Source organism: Macaca thibetana, chromosome 5, assembly GCF_024542745.1.
Source record: "Macaca thibetana thibetana isolate TM-01 chromosome 5, ASM2454274v1, whole genome shotgun sequence".
Classification (NCBI taxonomy): domain Eukaryota; kingdom Metazoa; phylum Chordata; class Mammalia; order Primates; family Cercopithecidae; genus Macaca; species Macaca thibetana.
The window spans coordinates 176,703,324-176,723,054 of record NC_065582.1 but is presented as its reverse complement, the minus strand read 5'-3'; the positions used below and the strand labels follow the sequence as shown (position 1 = coordinate 176,723,054).

At 50.7% G+C, this 19,731-nt stretch overlaps 1 long non-coding RNA gene and 1 pseudogene across 2 annotated transcripts in view; one reads left to right on the top strand and one right to left on the bottom strand.

Annotated features, from left to right (window-relative positions):
- Nucleotides 1–19,731, top strand: part of LOC126955539 (uncharacterized) — a 309,550-nt gene that overhangs the window by 3,326 nt on the left and 286,493 nt on the right. The gene's annotated exons all lie outside the window — the stretch shown is intronic.
- Nucleotides 15,855–17,254, bottom strand: LOC126955505 (ATPase family AAA domain-containing protein 3C-like; annotated as a pseudogene).

Below are 19,731 nucleotides of genomic sequence, written 5' to 3'. Positions count from 1 at the left end.
TGAGCATGCTCTACCTGAGTCCTGGCTTCTAGAGCAGTAAACTGCAAATACATTAGAGATGTGTGAGGCTCTTGGAAGCTTCAGGGAGGAACAAAGCCACAGGACAGCTCTGAACTTTCCTACAAAGCCTGTCAGGCTACTTCCTCACTTGCAATCCTCATGTTTTGTCCAGGCTCGGAGGAAAAGGGGGGTTTCTCTTTCCTGTTTCTTCAACTGTATCAACCCCCTAGGAAGGGCCCTGTGCAAGGGTAGTGCTGCTTCTCTAGCTCACCCTGTGGACTGAACTCCCACCCTACTAAGGACTGTTGGGTATGGGGGCAAGGGGAGCCTGTCTGACCCTGCCTTCTTGCAGCCTGCCCCTCTAGGAATTTCAGTCCCTTTCCCAGGCCTGTCCCTGCTTCTTTATAAGTAAGCTCAAGTCATACTCAAAGCTTCATCTCCAGAGTGTCCCTGGAGTAAATCACCCTTCTCTACCACCTTAAGCCAGTCTTGCCGCCTCCACCTCCCATCTGCACAGGGAGTGGAATGGTTGCCAGTGAGGCCTCTAGAGGGTCTGAAACATGGTGGGAAGTGGCTGCCCACTGCCTGAGTTAATGTTGTAACGCTTTTGGCTACGCAGTCAGGCTTTCAGATCTTAATTCTCAAATCACTGCTTGGATCAAGAGTCCATAGTCTGTTACTAGCTGAGACTAGGGAGGTTGGTGAAATGCAGGGCGAAAGAAGCTACTGGTGTACCCACCCTTTGACCTGGAAATCTGGGGTGGGGCCTGGGCTGTCCCTCCAGAGTTGAACTGGAAATTGGGCTACCTTGCCAGAAGTGCTAGATCTTTGTCAGAGGACTGGTAACAAAGCCCTTAACCTGCCAGCATAAACCTTATGCAAAAGTGTTAACCTGTTAACTCATTTCGTGCATTGACAGAATTATCTCCAACCCTGAGTGAACTCGTTACTTGGATCCCTTCTTGGGGCCTATCTGTAAATACCTTTGTTTCCAGTTGAGCAGCCCATTGGAAAGCGGGTTTTGCAAATAAGCCAAATACCTAACAGCTGTATGCTGCGGCAGCAGCTTTAAATCCCTGCAAGTCGTGGAAGCCTTGGCCATAACTTTTGTTTGAGGTTACTGAAGATGTACTTCTAAACACCTAATAAGCAGCATAACTTGAGTAACATAGTACAGGGAATATATATCCTTGAGTCACCCTCATTTCTTTAACCATACCTTCAGGCAGTGAAACCTTGTGTGATCAAGATCCCGGTGAGGGGTAACTGGCTGGGGTTCAGCCTTGAGACTTGGAGGCCTTAAGGCCATGTCCTGTACTACTTTGAAGCTCCTGTAGCTGCAAGGGACTCTGGGCCAGTTACACAATTCCTCTGTCCCATTCTTTCCTCTTGAACTCCTGTGAGTGATAGAACACAGTCGCTTCTCCTGTCTCCCTGCTGCTTGAGACTTGGTGTGGTGCTGTTGAGGCCTGGTGTCGGGAGCTCCAGCCTGTCTTTTCCCGAGACCCTTCCTTGGAACAGTTTCCTCACCCTCATACTTGCGAGCACTTCCTGTGAGCCAGACACTGGGTTTGTGGGGGCCCTTGGCCTTCATCTTACATCAGGGAAGGGAACTTGTGTTAGAACTTCGGTGAGTTGAAAAGCAAGTGATGCAACGAGGAGCTAAACGGATTAGGTCTTTTCAGAGTCTAAGCTGTCACATGTGAAAGGGCTGAAACGGGATATAGATCAGATATGTAAGTTTTAATTGTGCCCGTAAATAACCAACTTTTCCAGTGAAGGCAGTATCCAGTGGCATGCTCTCGGCCAAGTTCAAGGACAGCATCAGTTGCTCTCCAGTTGAAAGCTTTCTCTTTGGGGCAGCTACTTAGACTCCTAGTGTTTCTGCCTTTTCCCTCTGACTCGGGCCACAGTGCCTGGGTCTTTGCTGGCCTCCAGTTGTGTGGTCAGAGCTATACGTGCTTGGCTGTTGAGCACTGGTGTCTGGCTTGGGTGTGCTCATGGTGCAGGGGCTTGGCTACGTGATCACAGGGCATCCTGTGGTGCCGTGGGGGTCTGGGCTGAGGGTTGTGCCAGTGCCTGTTGCTAACATGGAGTTTCTTGTCAATGAGGCTCTGCTTTCTGCAGTGAAGTCTCCTTGTGCAGAGCCCCTAGCGCTTGGGTCCTTCCTCCGCTCCGTGGGCAAAGAAACTCTAGATCTCCACACCGTGTTAGTGTTCAAGACTGTTACGCACAACTGGATCCCAGCCCTCTTTCCAGGGAGTGCTTTGAGGGTCTTTGAGCCCTGACGCAGCCACAGATCATCCCAGCTCCTGCCAGCACCTCCCAGTGCTGCCCCTGGTCCCTTGGCAGTGGTGGCCTCGGGCCGTTTCCACTTTTCTATTAGCTGCCTTTATAATCTGCTTACCCCAACACGTGGACAAAGGGTCAACTCCTATGCAAAACACAGGGTGGGACATACATTGTTAGAGAGGGCTTTTGCACTTGTTGCCATGGAGAGAGACTGACCCAGCTGGATGCCCTGCCTCTCCATTCTCGTGCCTCCCTGTAGGGAGGGGGGGGATCCGACTACAGATGGGCTTAGGGAACTGGACATTCGTTGTTCAGCTCTTTCCTCCTTTGGACTCAGGCTCTGCCTGCCTGTGGCGAACAGGTGCTCTGATCTGCTTCCAAGTGGGTGGTGGTTCTGGGTAGACATTGCCCATCCCAGCAGTGGGGATCTGTGTGGTCGTCCAGGTCTGCTTGTGGCTGGGAAGCTGTACTGCTCTGCTAGGGCTGGCATAACGAAAGTGCTATGAACTCGGTGGTTTAAACAAATTTTGTTCTAGAAGCCAGGAAATCCGAGATCGAGGTGGGTGGGGTTGGCTCCTTCCCAGGCTGTGAGGGAGAATGTTTCAGGCTCTCCAGCTTCTGGTACTCTGCTGGCATCTCTGCTCCTTGGCCTGTGGGACCACCATCCCATCCCTGCTTTCATCCTCACATGCCTTCTTCCTGTGTGCCTGTCTCCACTTTGCTGTTTATAAAGGACACTGGTCCTATCGGAGTAGGGGCGGCCCACTCTGTTCGAGTTTTACTTCATTTTAACTGATTGCATCAGCAGCCACCCTGTTCCTTAACAAGGTCACGCACTGAGAAAATAGAGGACTTCGAGATAATGAAACTCGGCCCCTACAGTGAAGGCAGGGACTTTGCCTCTCCATCCTCCCACTCCTAAAGCCCCAACAAGCAGCCTCAGTGCCTTAGGGAAAAGGTAGAGGCAGTCGTTGCGGTGACCCACCTTGACAGTGGCAGTGATGGTCACACTGAAGTGTTGCCACCCATTCTGGGGCATTAGCCCTTGGAAAAACTGGACTAGGGCACAACCTGGATCAACAGGCCAGGTGCCTGCACTACATCTGCCAGGCAAAGGAATCGCCAAGGAAGTGACTGGAAAAACTCTTCCCTGCCCCCGGTTCTGGCTTTCATCCTAAAATGCTCTAATGCAGCGGCCTTATTAAAACACACGGCTGCCTTAACCACTGGAGCATTTCAGGAGTTGCTCGACATCTTCCCCCGCCTTTGGGACCAGTTCCTTAGCTCAGCTGCTGTGGCCATAAAAGTACTTCTGCTTCTAGGCATGACGAGGGATGGCGGTAGCCACAAACCAACCAGGAGTGTGCTGTCTCAGTGTCCCTGGCTTGGGCCTAGGTCTAGACGAGGACCCGGGCCCCCTTTGTTCCTGTCTGGGTGGGCTCCAGTCATTCCCGATGGCATTGCTGGGATTGGATAGTAAAGGCCTCCCGTGCACAGGCAACTCAGGCTCATGTGTAAAGTGAGGCTCCTCAAGAGGGGAAGACATCAAAGGGGGGGAAGTTGGACAAGTGAGCTCAGACTCGGATGAAGCTGATAGACCAAGTAGCACATTCTTGGAATATCTGGCAGCTGGCATGGACTCTGTAAAAGGATTTTAATCTGTGTTCACTTTTCGAGGTACATTTGGGCACAGCTGTTAAATTGGTAGTTATGTCCTATTGGGAAAGATGCTGCAGTTGTGGCCACCATGGAGGCTTCTAGACACACATGGGACAGGGAGGGTGGACACTGAAAGACCTGGCCCTGCAGATGAGATGACCGAGGCAGTTATAGTGTTGGCAGGTCAGCCACATACCTAGTGCTTACCTGGCACACTGGATGTTACATAAACGATTCTCAATCCCATTTTAGGTGGTATAGGAAAGTGGTCTCATTGTTCCCTAAATTGTGTAGGAATGGTCTTCCAATGCTGAGCATAGTGAAATTAATGTTCAGTGTTCCTCGTAACATCTGAAACTTGGAAACTGCAAGTGCTGGGTCATAGGAGCTGATGCTGTGAGCCACTCCGTGTCTATTTTTGGTTCACAAAGCTTATTTCAGCCCTCCCAAATGTTCTCTCACTCCACATCACTACCCAGCATCGAAAGGAGGCCTCCAGGCAAATGGTCTGAGTATCACCCTTGACCATGGAGGAATTGTGAAGCCAACATAGCAGGACACATTGATCATGTTGGAGTATCACAACCTGTGGGATTGTGTGTGAACATCTGAAGTCATGTATAGACCTCACGTGTCTACTGAGCGTCTATCAAACCCCAAAGGGTCAGACATGAATGCAGTATTCTGGAGCTTGGTACTAGTAACCTATTCCCCTCTGTAAAATCGGTATGTTACAAGGAAAAGCACGGGCTGTTAAGGCTGGTTGTATTGGAAGTGCTCGAATGTCGTGTACATGCCAGGTGGCTGGAGGCACTGTGGAAACTGGGAACACGTTGAACCTCCTGTTTTGAGAAGACCAGGGAGACTCGTGTAGGAGTCTAAAGTTGATACGTGTAAAGGATGTGAAGGAGTATAGAGTATGGGATGTGCTTGGCAAAGGAGTGCAAGCATGATGTGGATCAGATTGACTTGTTGGGGTCACTACTTTAACCTCACTGTGGAGGGTGGGGTTAAATGGAGCAGCTGGGACACTGGAGTTGGGCCAGTGTGAGTGGTGGCCTATGGAGGGTAGCAAGCCTGAGACGTGCAGGCAAGGGACACAGCACTGCCCTGGATGTCAGAGGAAAGGAGCCCAGGGATGAACCTATGGTTTGGACAGGGGTTTGGACAGGGTTGAGTGGTGGGTGATGCCAGTCACTTAATAAACGAAGCCACCAAAGTAGCAAGGGATCTGACTGCCTGCTTTGCATGCACCATGAGAATTGATCCTTCTGTATCAACAACCTCGTACTCCTGGAAACCCTATCCCACTGTGAAACATCTGGGTGTAGCTTCAGGTAGTACTTAAGTTGTAACTTTCCCAGACACTTCGCATGTTAGTGATGCTTAACTTATGTGCAAATTGGCCCATTATTTGAGAAAGTTCTGCAGTCAAGGCTTTCCTAAACAGATCCATTGCATTTCAAGTTCCTCTGTAGTCTCACAAGTACTGAGGATGTATGGGTTCATGGTCATCTTGCTGTTAGCTGCAGATACCAAGGTGATGGCACGATCCGGGTGTTACTACACTGGGATCTGTTATCCTAACGAGTCTCAGCAGCTAGACCACTTAAGTTGTCACAAGGTGGGCCCTGATTGTCTTCTTGGAACCATGTCCCGTGTCTCCTGCTTTTTACCTACTCAGCACAAACATCTGGATATAGGATGTACAACTTGCTATCTTCAATTCCACATGAATGAAAACTGAGGTCCTCAATTTAATGTTGAGGCATTAGTCCCAAAGTTAATTCCCATAGTGCTGTATCTGACTAGGTAGCAAACCAATTCCCTCTGGCTTGTTAAGGATGATAATGAGCTAAGTTATGCTTTGCGTTAAAGGGAATTGGCTGAACTAACAGGGCTAAGATAGTATATAAACTTTAGTGTTAGTAAATTAGGTCTAGGCTTAAGGGGGGTATCTTGGCCTTGAAGATACACATTTCCATTCTAACAATCACACGATCAAAACTGGTTTGACAGGATACCAGATAAAACACTTAAGGTAGCGACTCTTGGTAATGAGCTGCTACTTGAAGTCACTTCTGCACATAGTCTTTGAAATTTAAGTAGACTTGGCCTTGTCATTCTGTCCTTTTGAGCTGATCTGGAACAAGCTTTTAATCTAGTCTTCCCGATGGGAAGCTCTTTACCCAGATGCACACAGGGTATAAATATGGGTGAGTCTTGCACCTATCAGTCTACCAAGACACCAAGGTATCGTATAGCTCTAGCTTTGCTCAACACCGGAGTCTACCTCACTTATAAAAACAATTGGCAGGACTGGCTTTTGAGACTTGGAAACAGATCAAGGTACTTTGCAAACAATGTTCTCCAGGTGTGGGACAAATCAACATGTGTCTATTAAATTCTTACTATGTTGTAGGTATTACAGTACACAACTACCCAAGATGTCTCAGCTGAAAGGCCAAGGTGGACTAGGACCCAGGAATACCAGGTGCCCGAGTCCGTGCTCACAACTATTCTGCTCTGTGTAGAGAATCATATGGCCTAGCGTAAGACCTCAAATCGCTAAGTGAGGTCCTACTTGTAGGGAGATGAAAAGGTGGTAATCTTGAGCCAACTAGAGAATGTGGGTAAGCTCAGATGCAAGAGGGGCGCCTCCTTACCCCTTATGACCTGAAAGGACTTGGTAGAAGTGGCATTTTGGAGCTCCATCTTGCGTTGAAGGGATGCAAAAAAAAAAAAAAAAACCCATGGTAGTGGAAGTGTGCAGACCACAGGTGGAACAGACCACTGCTCTGCCAGGTACAAGGTGTGTGCAAGGTCAGTTACTAGGGTCTTCTAGAGGGGCAGAATATACGATAGTTATAGTACTAACTTTTACATGATCACAAGGTCCTACAATAGGCTGTTTGCAAGCTGAGGAGCCAAGGAGAGCCAAGTCCGATGGCTTTGAAATCTTGGCGGAAACTGAACTTAGAGTCCAATGTTTGAGGGCAGGAAGCATCTAACACAGTACAAAAATGTAGCTGGGGAGGCTAGGCCAGTCTCCTTTTCACGTTTTTCTGCCTCCTTTTTATATTAACTGGCAGCTGATTCGATTGTGCCCACCAGATGTGAAGGGTGGATCTTCTTCCCCAGCCCACTGACTCAAATGTTCTTTTGGCAACACCCTCAGACACACCCGGGATCAATACTTTGTATCCTTCAATCCAGTCAAGTTGACACTCGGGACCATCACACCCAGTGAACCACTCAGTGCCAGGGGCTATCAGGGGACTTACTGGAGAGGGCTGGCCGTCAAAGCATAGCCCACAGGGTTGCAGGGGGATGCAATTGGGGCCTTCAAGACTAGATGAGGCGTTACAGCTCCCTCACAGTGTCCTTGGGAAGCCTTTTGAGATGTCTTGGCAGGGATAGGTCACCAGAGACTTTGCTTAAAGGTTTGGCTCATGTGTCATCCAGTCCCACAGACTGGCAGAGCTTGGGGAATGCGTGTTCTCCCAGGACATCCAGCTGGCAGCTGTGTTAATGTGGGCTATGCGGATGGAGCAGCAGGGATCCAGGGGGTCACTGCTAGTGAATTTGCAGGAAAACTAGTCGGCCCAGAGTCCAAGAGGGATGACTTCTGTTCTGCCATGGTGACTGCCACGCTCAAGTCGGCAGATCCAGGGACTTCTCCGGAGAACTGTGGGCATAATTTCTCATGCTTCTCAGGCTAATTGTAACTACTTGGGTTGAATGAGTGACTGTGCTGGGCAGTTTGAATTTTATCCTCTTAACCACTGTGATTCTAGTGTAGAGATGAGGAAACCGGCCAGTGTGTGGCTAAGTGCTTCACTCCTGTAAAACCGTAGATCCTACATGGAAAAGATGACTGAATTGTTGCATTTAAAACCGCAAGTCAAGAGCATTTAAGAACTTGAACCCTTAACTTCAGGAAGTCTTCGTACTAGATTTTTCTCATAATTCTTTATTGAATCATAGCTCTCGAACTTCGTGTGAAGATCAAATCTCCGCCAAACTTGGTAATCACGGTTCATTTTTAGAAAGCCTAGCTGTTTCTGGCATTCTTTTAATGCTGACATTTCTCAGCACAACTGTGCTGGCTTTTGAGAATTGATTAAGCTTCTTCCTGATTGACCAATAGGACAAGCTGTTTCTGGATGTGTTTTGGAAATCTGGTGCCAGAGTCTGGGTGGTGTGTACTTGGCCCTAGGAAAAGCTGCTGTGTTTCTGTTAAGGGGAAATTACTCAGGGATGTTAGGGTGAAGGAATAAGTATACTCACCTCTTCCGTGGTGGGGGTGGACTGTCCACTCACCCTTCTGGCGGGGGAGCTGTGTTGACCTTACTTTGCCCTCTTAATCCTGTTCTCAGCAGGAAGTAAAAGCTAGCCTGGGTTACTAAAGGCAGTTCCTACCTGTCCTAGCTTCTGTCTTGGCGCTGGGTCTGCGTGGCTACCCTGAAACGTGCAGTGTACTTCCTCACGTGCACTCCCCTGAGCGGAACTTCCCTGCTTGTGTTGGAGGGCTGGTACCTCATCTCCCTCCCCTTGAGGTCTTGGTGGGGAGAACCCCGTTCCCAGCTGAAATTCCTAGCTGGCAGAGGCTTCCTACTTGGCCCCCACAGCATTGTTTTTATGATCTCAAAGCAGGAGGCAAATGTTGGGAGAGGAAGCCTTCTGGGCTGGCTAGAGTAGTAGTGTCTGCTGATCTGTTCCGGGATGTGTGCTGCACAAACTCCTGGGGCTGAGTTGGCTGAAGGTGTCACCTGTTACAGCCATGATGGACTCTCCCCAACAGCTGGAGTACCAAACATTGCTCTGGCTGGAGGCCTCTCAGGTCCAAGGCTGCAGCTGGACTTAAAAAAGGGGTTCCTTAGATGTTAAAGCAGACTGGTCCAAAAGATGTTAAAGCAGACTGGTCCAAACCCTGTCTCGGCAGACATCAGAATTTGAGCCAATTTCTGCTTTTCTGGGCTCTAAAGAGGCTTAATGGGAGGAGGCAGGTAAGCCAGGGCACACACCCAGAGCTAGTGGTGCAGAGAGGAGCCACGCTGCCCTTAGGCAGGGGTTGTGCTTGGGAAGGGGCAGTTCAGACTTGATAAGAGGGCACGAGTGTAGGCACAGGAGCACAGCGTGGCTGCAGGGTGACCTCTTGGAGAGCACACAGATGGGTGCAGGAGTGAAGTGTGGCTGCGGGGTGACCTCCAGGAGAGTGCTCAGGAGGCTGATCCTAGTGACATGGACTCTGACCCGAGGATGGCATTTACCCAGAAAACCTGCTCCGACATAAGGCTGGCTAACTCTTCTGGATGCTGTGCTCTGAGCAGATTGAATCTGTAAACCTCATCCTTGAGCCTTGGCCTTGCTGGAGTCTGGGACTTCTGGGTGTTCTGTCCTGTCAAGCACAGTGAGGGGAGCCGACTTTTGGTTGTCTCAGGACCCTACTTGTCATTCTGAGCAGCTGCTATTTGATTCCCTTCTGTGTCTGGGTATACTTAGACCCTGCCTGTCACTAAGCCTCCATCACACAGGGATGCTGGGCTGCTGATCAGCTGGTTACAAGAATCAATAGCCTTTTGTGGGGCAGTGGCTGTGGAATTCAAAGAGCAGGGCTTTGCTGGGCCTTTCTCCATGTAATCCATACAGAGACATTTGAGCCTCGAGAATGGAGTTCTTGGTTGGGGGCTCAATGAGACCAAGTCTGACCCTCACCTCCCGTGCCGTGAGCCAGACCAGGAAAGACCCTTACAGTGCCTGAGACTCCAGTAGTTTCTTATCCCATAATTGGAGTTGCCGCTACTGAGAGAAATTCTTATGGGGCTGCCATGGGGGACAAACTCCAAAGGCCAGGACTGCAGGACCTGGAATGGTCCCATCCCTTCAGAGATGGCTATCCAGTATGAAGATTTTTATGGAAAAGCTGCCTGCTGCTGTTCTGAGGGAAAACCTGAGCTCCCACCCAATAAACCCTCCCCCATGCAACACGTGGTAAACATGAGTGAGCTCTCACCAGAACCCTCACTAGAGGGCAACATGGAAGGCAAGGCACGTGAAATGCTCTCTACCTTTCAGTTTGGACTATGAGTAGATCCTGCTGGGGTTTAACATGTTCACCTCTTGTTTGCTGTCAGTTGGATCGGATTTAGTTCTTCCTGCATGATGGCAGTGTGAAGATCCCATTAGATCGATTGCCTCTGAAAGCTATGCCCCACTGGGATGGATCTTCATCCTTCACAGCCCCTTAGATGGGCTAAGAATCCTCACATTCAGGGGCGCTGCACTCACTCTGCGGCAGGTTATACAGAAGATGGGAACACAGTTTGGGACCCTGTGTGGGGGATTTGGATGTGGGCAGCCTTGGGGACTTAGTGGTCAGGTCTGTGACTTAAGGGGAAAGTGGTTGTGCTGGTGAGACTGAGGCAGAGCTCTGTTGCTTTGGTTTAAGCTCCAATTCTTTGCCAGTCCTTTGCAAGACTATCTCGGGAATGTCGGTTAAAAAGGCTGTGCTGCAAGGAGATGGCCTGGGAGGGGTGTGGGGATGGACACAGGTTGCCTTGGAAGTGTAGGGACCTGCCCCAGCTTTCCTCCTTACTCAGGATACATGGTTTGCTCGTCTGCCAGTATCCTTGTTCCAAATGTGACCTGATGTTTGCAGGTCCAAAGAAGGGAAAGCAAGAGATCCAGAAACACAAGTCAACTGCAGGCATCTGGATCCTACCAGCTTTTGAAAGGCTTAGAGTGGAATGCTCAGCCTCAATGAGATGTAAAATGAATGTGTAGTTCGAGGTAAGTTCAAGAAAACCAGAAGGAAGGCCTCCAAGAGGGGAAGGGGGTACAGTCTTAGTCACATGGCCTGACCTCACGGAACCTCCCCTGCCCAGCTCTTCCAGTAAACACTTTAAGGAAGGCTTTTAGCTGGGCTCATATTGCTCTAAAGTGTCATCTTCCTTGATGAAGACCTTGGTATGGAAGGGAGAGCCCCAGACAGGACTAGGGCAGCCCCGAGGACACAGCCAGTCAGAGCCAGTGGGGAGCAGTCAACTCAGCACAGGAGGGAGCAGGACCACCAAACATCTCTGACAAGGTGAGAATCCTGGACTGTGATGGGACGAGATCAACTGGAGTCCTGTCCTGGGAGAGCTGGGGCACCTGAGCAAGGTGGGCAGAGGGTTGAGCTGCTGCCTTCAGTATTTCACTTAAGGAATGCCTCCATCCACCCACCTCCATCCACCCACCTCCATCCATCCACCCACCTCCATCCACCCAAATGCCTCCATCCACCCACCTCCATCCACCCACCTCCATCCACCCACCTCCATCCACCCACCTCCATCCACCCACCTCCATCCACCCACCTCCATCCACCCTCCATCCACCTCCATCCACCCACCTCCATCCACGCCCTCTGGAGTCTTAGTGTTTGGGTAGGCTCTATGCTGAGCCCTCCCTCTCATGTCGATTGGTGACTCCAAGACTGAACTGATGCCAAGCTGTGCCCTTACCAGGCCTCACATGGGAACATGTTCTGGAATTGCTGAGGGACATAAACACTGAAAATCTGGACTTCTGGGTCTACTATGACTGAGGCAATGAGGACCTGAGGCAGGTGGACACAGGTCAGGGGGCCCTCTAGGCAGGGCAGCTGCTAGGGGAAAGGGCTGCAGTGGGGGGCAGGATCTGTATGCCTTGAAAAGGACTCCTTTTGGGAGTTAAACTCGGAAAATGGGTGCCAGGTCTGCTCAGTTCTAGGGTGTAATTGGGCATGTTTCCCCATGGAATGAGATGCTAGTGAACATGTTATATAGAACCAAGACTTGTGACCTGGCTGAACATGGGGACAAGACTTACTCTAAGATATCCTATGTGACCCTGATCCCACCGGCAGCACATACTTGAGAATCTCACCCTGGACAAGTCCAGCACTCGCTCAGCCCCTTGTGGGGAGGATGTGTCCTATGGGGGGTGCTTTAGGGCCTGGTAGCCTTGCTCTGCCCCCTTGTGAAACATAGGCTGGAGTTCTCAAGCTAAGAGTGGGATTCTCATTTCCTGTGGAATCCTGATGGCTGACTGCAGCATGGGGGGGCTGTAGACCTCGAGGCCTTCCTGGACCTGCCTGGAAAGGGATAACTGATAAGCTCAGTTATCTTTTGGTGTACTGCCTGGTGTCTTGGAGTGACAGCCCATGACTGACGTTGTGGCTTGATAACCAAGCAGGGTATCTTTTATGGGTGGTGCTGACCAGCTGTCTGGGGCGGGGAGTGCTGGGGGCATCCCAATTGACGTGGGATTTTTCCTACTTTTGCCTGCCTGCCTTTAAAGTGAGATGTCCTGGAGCCAAGCCCTGAGGTGGGGTGTGGGGCGGCTGCAGCATAAGGTGTCTGCTGCTGAACCAGGGGGATGTCCTAATCCAGAAATCTTGCCTTGGGCATGCAGATGCCTGGGTCCCCAAAACTGACAGCTCGTAGTCCAGGGCTTGGATGTCCTCTTCCCACGAAGGATATGAAGTTGGCTCGTGATGCTAGGAGGCAGACCCCTTTCTAGGCAGATTCACCTAAGACTTCCTAAGGCAGACAGGCTAGGTAGAAACACCAGGAGGCCACCTGGCCTAGCTCAGGAAAGGAACCTGGCAGGAGCCCAAGCCTGTCATCACAGGAAACACGACAGTCTCCATTATGTCCTGAGCATATTGAGAACTGAGGAGACTTGGACCCTGTCGAGTTTCCAACCTCCAGCAGCCTTTGAAGTCTGTCACTTCCAACGCTGCTTCCTGGTCTGGTCTTGTCCTTAACTTGCATCAGAATTTTCAGGCTTCCGGGAGAGTTGCCTTTATCTCCAGCCAGCTTCCTAGGCTGTGCAGACTAGGAAGCATTCTCAAGGTGGTGGTCCCTGGGTGTTGAGGGAAGAGGGGCTCAAACAGGATGCACAGCAGGAATCCTGTCAAAGCAGGTTTTTCCTGGAACTTGCACCCCATCCCCTACTATGCAAGGATGCTGTGTGAATGACCTTGTTTCCAGCTTTCTGGTTTTTCTCACCTGATGAATGTCAAAGTTGTACCTTGTTAAATGTAGTTGCTGCCTGACTTGGGAGCTCAAGGCAGGGAAGTAGAGTGTAGTGCTGATGCAGACACTTGTTTTTGTCTGTTTAGGATCTAAAAACACCCCAAAACTACTTCTGGAGGTGTTGAGGGTTAGGGTTCAGTATCCTATGAAGTACAGCTGAATAACATACTGTTAGATCCCAGGATTCCAAGTATACCAGGGTGACAATTTGACCAGGGACACATGGGAGAGGCCATGTTCCTCTGGTCATCTTTCATGGTGGACAGAGTGCTCAATAGAGGGCCTTCAAGAGCTAAGGACTCTTCTACCTTGAGTGGGATGAGGCTATTAGCTCCTGGGTGACCACCTGTGTCTGGGATGTTCCTGGATTCCATACCCCTGCTGATCCTTTTAGTGTGCACTCCATCTCAAGATGCCAGGAAAAGATGGAAGTGATGAGGGAAGGAGGGGTGGCTCATAGATCTGGCCCTCAGAAGAGGGGGCAAATGACTCACTTCTGATACCCAAGCTCCAGACTTGTAATGACCTTGATCCTGATGTGGTTATAAACTCATCAGCTGTCACTGCCTTCTGGCTGAACTGATCTTAGGACAGGAATTTCATTTCTTCCAATAGGGTATCTATAGTACTTCAAAATGGTTTTATCACATAGTGGCTTTGCATTGACTTCATAATCCCGCATAGATTTCTGAAGATAATTCATTCATACCAGCTCCAACTAGTCTTCACTGGGCTTGGCTCTAACTCCATGTCTCTCGCCTGACCTCTTACATCAGACTGGTGTTCAAGTCATGTCCGTGGAGATACCTAAGTCTCTACTGGCAACAGAATCAGTATATAGGTGAGGGTGGTGGTTATTCATGGGCTTTCCTCACTGTAGGGCCCCTGGAGGCCTGAGGCTGTCCACAGATGTCCTTGAGCTGGATATGATGGGGCTCTTTTACCCGAGGGTTGTCCCAGGATGTTGCCAAAGAGAATAGAGGAAGGCACCTTTTTGGAGCGTGGTCTTTGCATCGATTGGGGGTTACTTAGTCTCAGTAGTTGAATACCCTGTCATCAGATAAGATCAACTTTGGCCTTGTTTGCTGTCCACTTGAGAGCCCACTGCAATGACTGAAAGGAAGTGAGGTTTTCAACCCTTCCCTTGCCAATCTCAGTGGAGCCTGACTTGAGGCATCCAGGGCAAGAGTCCCTATGCAGCCCTCGTAGGGTTGGAGAGGATGCTTGTCTGCTGTCAGTCCCTGGCCTGGTGGACCCAACCAGGGCTGTCTCATCATCCTGTGTGCCTGCTTCCTGTCTTGGGGTTGTCCTTACTCTCAGCAGTTGGGTGCTCTGTGGAATGTACTGGAGTCCTGCCAGACGAATTCCCAACAGACCACATCACACCTCGCCCTGAACACAAGGGGCATGTGCTTTGGGGGCTGGCATGCCAGGATTTTGAGGCGGTTCTTCCCTAAGCTTTCAGATGTTGGGGTGCTCTTCACGGGTGCTGTTGCCACTATCTTGGGAGGTAGAAGGGAAGATGCCTGAGCATAATGGAATGGGTCAAGTGCATGCTAGGCCTAAGGTGTAGGGAGGGTGGTGGCTCTTGGAACTATCATGCTGACGTCTCCAGAAAGCCTTCTGGTTGTCTTGACCCTCCTGGCATCTGAACTCTTCTTGCCTGTGGTTGTGTGGCCTCAAAGTACACAGCAGCCCGTGGGGGGCGGGGAGTGTAGGCTCCACAGCTCCTCTGACCTGGGCTACGTCCTGCCATATCACTCAGGTTTTGCTCTTAGATTTCTTTGCACTTACGTTCTAGGTGTAGATGTCTTGCTCATGCTACTTGGATTTGAGCTTCCTAATCTTGGAAAACTCCTGGTTAAGTATTACCTCAAATACTTAAGTGTGAGGCAGGAATGGTCAAAAGAGCAGGAGCTTGTGTTCCCATCCCCGGGTCGGCTGGGCCTGGGTAAAGTAGCCCACAATCGTTGTTAAGAGTCCTGGGTATATTTCAAAATAGCTTCCCCTGCCAGAGGCATGAGATTTTTCCATTCTCAATTGAGACTAGGTGTGGGGCTCCTGGAAACATAGCCCAAGTCATTACAGTCCCTGGAGTCTGAGCTCATTTCAGACTACATTGAGCCTATACTCAGTTATCAGATAGTCAAAGCTGTTCCTGCAGGTACTTCTCCCTGCTGGCTGTGACACGGTCCTCATATCTAGCGCTGTACTTGCTGGCCAGTAGCTTGCCCTGTTCATCCATCGTTGGCTCTCAATGGTTTACTTCTGGGTTGCTTCAGCTTTGTCAAGACGGGTGAATTCTAAGCTCTTTGATTATCAGACAGTAACCCTTGTCTGGAAAATCTGCCGTTCACATCCAGGTGGGTTTCCTTTTCAGCCACGTCATCACCAAGTAGGTGAGCTGCTTTTTCCAAAATATTAAACTCAAATGAACCTGAACAAAACTTTTTTTTAAGGCAACTGTGGGACTTTATTAGCTAAACAAGACACCAGCTCCAGCCACAGGCTTGGACCAGCCAGCTGAGAGTATGGCCTCAGACATGCCGGCCAGGTTCCCTGTTTCCTGGCCACGGTTGGAAGCAGTGTTCAGGCCGCCCCACCATCTTGGTCTAGTCCCAGCAGGCGCCCCCACATCTGGCTTTGCTGTAGGAGTGAGAACAATAGATCCTGCCCGCCCGGCTCCTGCCCGCCCGGCTCCTGCCCGCCCCGCTCGCTCAGCCGGCACCCATCCAGGGGCCTGGGCAGGGGCTGGGTTGCAAAGCCTCCCCCTCCTCCTCTGAGCCAGATGGAAAATGCATCTCCCAAGAGTCTCCTGGGGAGCAGGACGGAGGCCTGCCCCTCCCTAGCCAGTGCCCACAAGAGGGGGTTGTCCTGGGGGGCAGAATGACCAACCCCCAGCACAAGACATCCTGGTGTACAGAGGCCCTGGGAACAGCCCATGCCCCACCCAGGAGCATATCCTAAATGTGCAGGGGCCAGCAAGGCAGGGGAAGGGGGGCCCGCTGCCAAGTCCATGAGGTGTGGGTATCACCTTGGACTTAGGAGAAGGGGGCGCTCGAACCCGCACCCAGGCCCCTCCGCCTTCAGCAGGAATATCTTCTGTTGGTGCTCCTGGATGGCGTCCCGCACGCAGGCATCCATCATGGCCTCGGTGAGGACCCCGTCCTTGGAGGCATACGTCCTGGCCTGCCAGGACAGAGCCAGCTTAGCAATCTCCGAGCACTTCCTCCCGTAGTCAAACTGGGCCAGCTTCAGACGCTGCTTTCCTTCTGAGGCTGGCTTAAGAACATACTTGTGAAAATACATTCTCACCTGGCGCTCATGCTCCTGCTGCCCCGGCAGGTGGAAATGAACCACCCTATCGATACGGTTGCGGATGTCCCCGTAAAACTGCTTGGGGTGGTGGCTGGCCAGGACCAGCATGAATTTGTTGCTGCTCTGCCTTGTGTACTTTAGGAAGGCGTTCTCTGCGGCTTTGAGGTGGTAATTGCTCATCTTCTCAGTGGCTTGCTTCCGAAGGAAGGCGTCCGCTTCATCTACGAAGAGCAGGAGGCCGCGCCGGCTGGTATTGGCTCAGTCAAACACCTTGTTCATGGCAGTCACGCCTTCCCCGCCCCATGAGGGCCACGTCCTCGCCTGTCATGATGGCGTAGTCCATGCCCGAGTTCAGGGCGAGATTCTTTGCAAACAGCTTCTTCCCTGTGCCTGGTGGCCCGTACGTCAAGACGTTCTCGTGCAGGTTGCGATCCTTCTTCGTGTTCATTGTTGCTATGACAATGCCGCGCACCCGCGCTTCCGGGCTGGGACTCAGCACAACACCTTCCAGCACGTCCTGGGGCCGACTGAGGAGCTGCCGGCGGACCTGGAAGGGGGTGCTGCTGGGCCTCCAGCACCGTGATGCGGGACTTCTCGTTCACCAGGGACGGCTTCCATAGCCGAGTCGCGATGAAGCGGCCCCGGCGGCTGTTCCATTCTTGGCAGAGTAGACCCCGCCAGCCAGCAGCGTCAGCCCAACCACCGTGGCTGTCACTATGTCCCGGTCTGTCACAAAGGCATGGAATCTTCCCAAACACGGTGAGAACCCTCCTAATGGACGCCAAGAGAGTCTGATGGTGCTTCTGCACGGACGACTCCTGCTTCTGTAAGTTCTCATAGACAAGTTTGAGCTTCGACTGTTGCTCCCGCTGCAAACTCTGCTCCTTCATCTGTACCAGGTTCATGGCTTCCTTTGACATGGCCTGCGGGTGCAGAGGCATGGAGGGCAGGTATTAGGATACGGGGATGACTGGGTGAACAAAACATTTGTTTCAACCATGTTGAAGTTTACAATTGGTGAAATCAATCGCATTTACAATGTTGTGCACCTATCACTGACCCCCACCAAGAAACTGCAACCACTAAGTCTTTCTTGGTATCGACATTGGGTGGGTTTCCATGTTCTGGCTGTCATGAATAGTGTTGCAGTGAACATTGGGCATGAAGGTGTTTGCTTCAATCCTTTTGCAATTATCTTGGGTAAATAAGAGTAGAACTGCTGGATCATATGGTAATTCTTAGGTTTTTGAGGAACTGCTTCTGGAGGTGGTTCTAGCTGGAAGACTTACTCCTGAGGCCCCTGAATAAAATCCCCCTATCACATCTACAGTCCACGTGGCAGTTACATGATTGAAATTAGAAGTGTATCTGCTTCACAAGCCTCGACCCACATTGTTCAGGGCTGTTCTGACTTCAGGGAAAACTCAATAATTGGTAACAAAGAATACCTGAAAGGGGATCCGTCAGTCCTCAGATCTGGTGCCTCAAGGATCAGACTTGAGAAATCGGTCCCCAACTTGGACATTGAATTCTCAGATGTCTTTACTTGGTGACTTCAGGTTTTGAAGCGGATGATTATCCACGGGCAAACAGAACAGGCTGAGTCTACTCAGTGTCTCATTACTTACGACCCTTTTTCTGTTCTGCACCGAACAGGTGGTACCTGGCTTTGCTAGACTTGGCATTTTTGGGCAAGGTGCAGTTTCCTTAGGCAGCTGTTCCTAAGCCTGGAGTAGTTCTGTGATGCTTGTCCTTGCGATTCTTGGATCTTTCCCGGCCTTGTCGATCCTGGGGGTGGGGAGTCTGTTTTCATCCCGCTCCTCAGAAGGCTTTTGAGTGCTCCTAAGTGGTGGTAGTGACCAGTGGTGTTACAGGCTTATCTTATAGAAAGGGCATGTCTCTAAAATCCCTGTGGATGGAGGCCTCTCTTGACACCCTAACTTCCCTAGACGGACACTGCATGGGGGTCCCAGGAGCATCTTGGGTAGTCACCTGCAGCCTGACAGGCAGCTGCTACTAGAGGCAGGATGTTCTAAACATGGGAGCCTCCTAGAAGCAGGCCCCCAACTCCGGGGGGTCACCCTGGGTAAGAAGCTCCGTGTGCTTATATGAAGGCACACAGTTGGGCCCACAAGGATTGGCCATGTGGAAGAAGGAAGGTTCCTATGGCCTGCTGACTTACCCCTTGACCCTAGGACTGACCATGGGATGCCCTTATCACTCCTGGGCATGGTAACCCTCCTATTATAGACAAGAGTATCTCCAAAGAGTTGGCATCTAGCGCTCTTCCTGGGAGGCTGAAGGCTGGCAGATTGCTTCTGAATGGGAATCTGCTCCTGTAGAACTCAAGACTCTTGGATTGCAGGGAAGAGGCTCTGCCAGTCCTTGTGCTATGATGTCCCAGGGAAGAGACTGTTGGCAGGAATGGTGAAGAGGATTCAGCCCTTCTCCCTCACAGAGGGAGAGGGGGCAGTTGGGGCCCACAAATAGTAACTTCCCTCTAGCACCCCTGCTCATCTCCAGCCTGATCTCCAGAATTGTGCAGTCAAGGGCCGGATGTGCTTGGGGGCTGGGCTCTGTGGTTCTGCTTGTTAGGGATGTTTGGCTGAGCAGGGCTATGAAAGCAACTTGGAAACAAACCAGGGTGTTTTCATCAGTTATCTCATCTGATACGTCAGTCCTGCTTTTCTGAACTTCCAATAGCGTGAACTGTGACTGAGGAAAACTTCTGAAGCATGAACTCTTCCGTTAAGCATGGCTTTCTTATCAGACTCCGAAATTGCTCATCTAAGCCCAGTGGCAGTGGGTTTGACAACCGTCCCCTGAACTTGCTTATTCTGTTCATCTGTTTGACTGTATCTTCGTGCCATAAAGATGAAGTCATTTTTTTGGACATTGAGCTGTCAATTCTGAAAAGTGGTATAGGCTTTCAAATTGGCCCACCTCTACTTGCTAATACACTTTGGAGGGGAAAGCATGGATACTTCTGTGCCTCCACATATCCATTTTAATTTGTAACCTCTAAGGAAGGGAATGAGTTACAGAAAACACTTTCATGATGAATTCTAAAGGTTCTCTTAGAAACACTTAGACATTATGCAGTGAGCTTCTTAAAAGCAAGCCTTTTTAACGTGGTCTACATACCACATTGCCCACTCAAGTTTGGAAATTTTTAGCTTGAGGCTCTAGGAAGACCCAGCAGTAGATGTTGCTGGATGTGAATATCGATGGCGGAGACCAGGTGACACAAACTTGGAGAGATGGAACAAGTTCATACTTGCTCAGTGTCCAGTTACTGGTAGTTAGCACTTGTGCTTCTCTTGAAATGGTTCAGGAGTCTGATTGTACTTGGAGGCGAATGAGCCACCCGGCTTCCCAGGAAATGTGGACAGAAGTC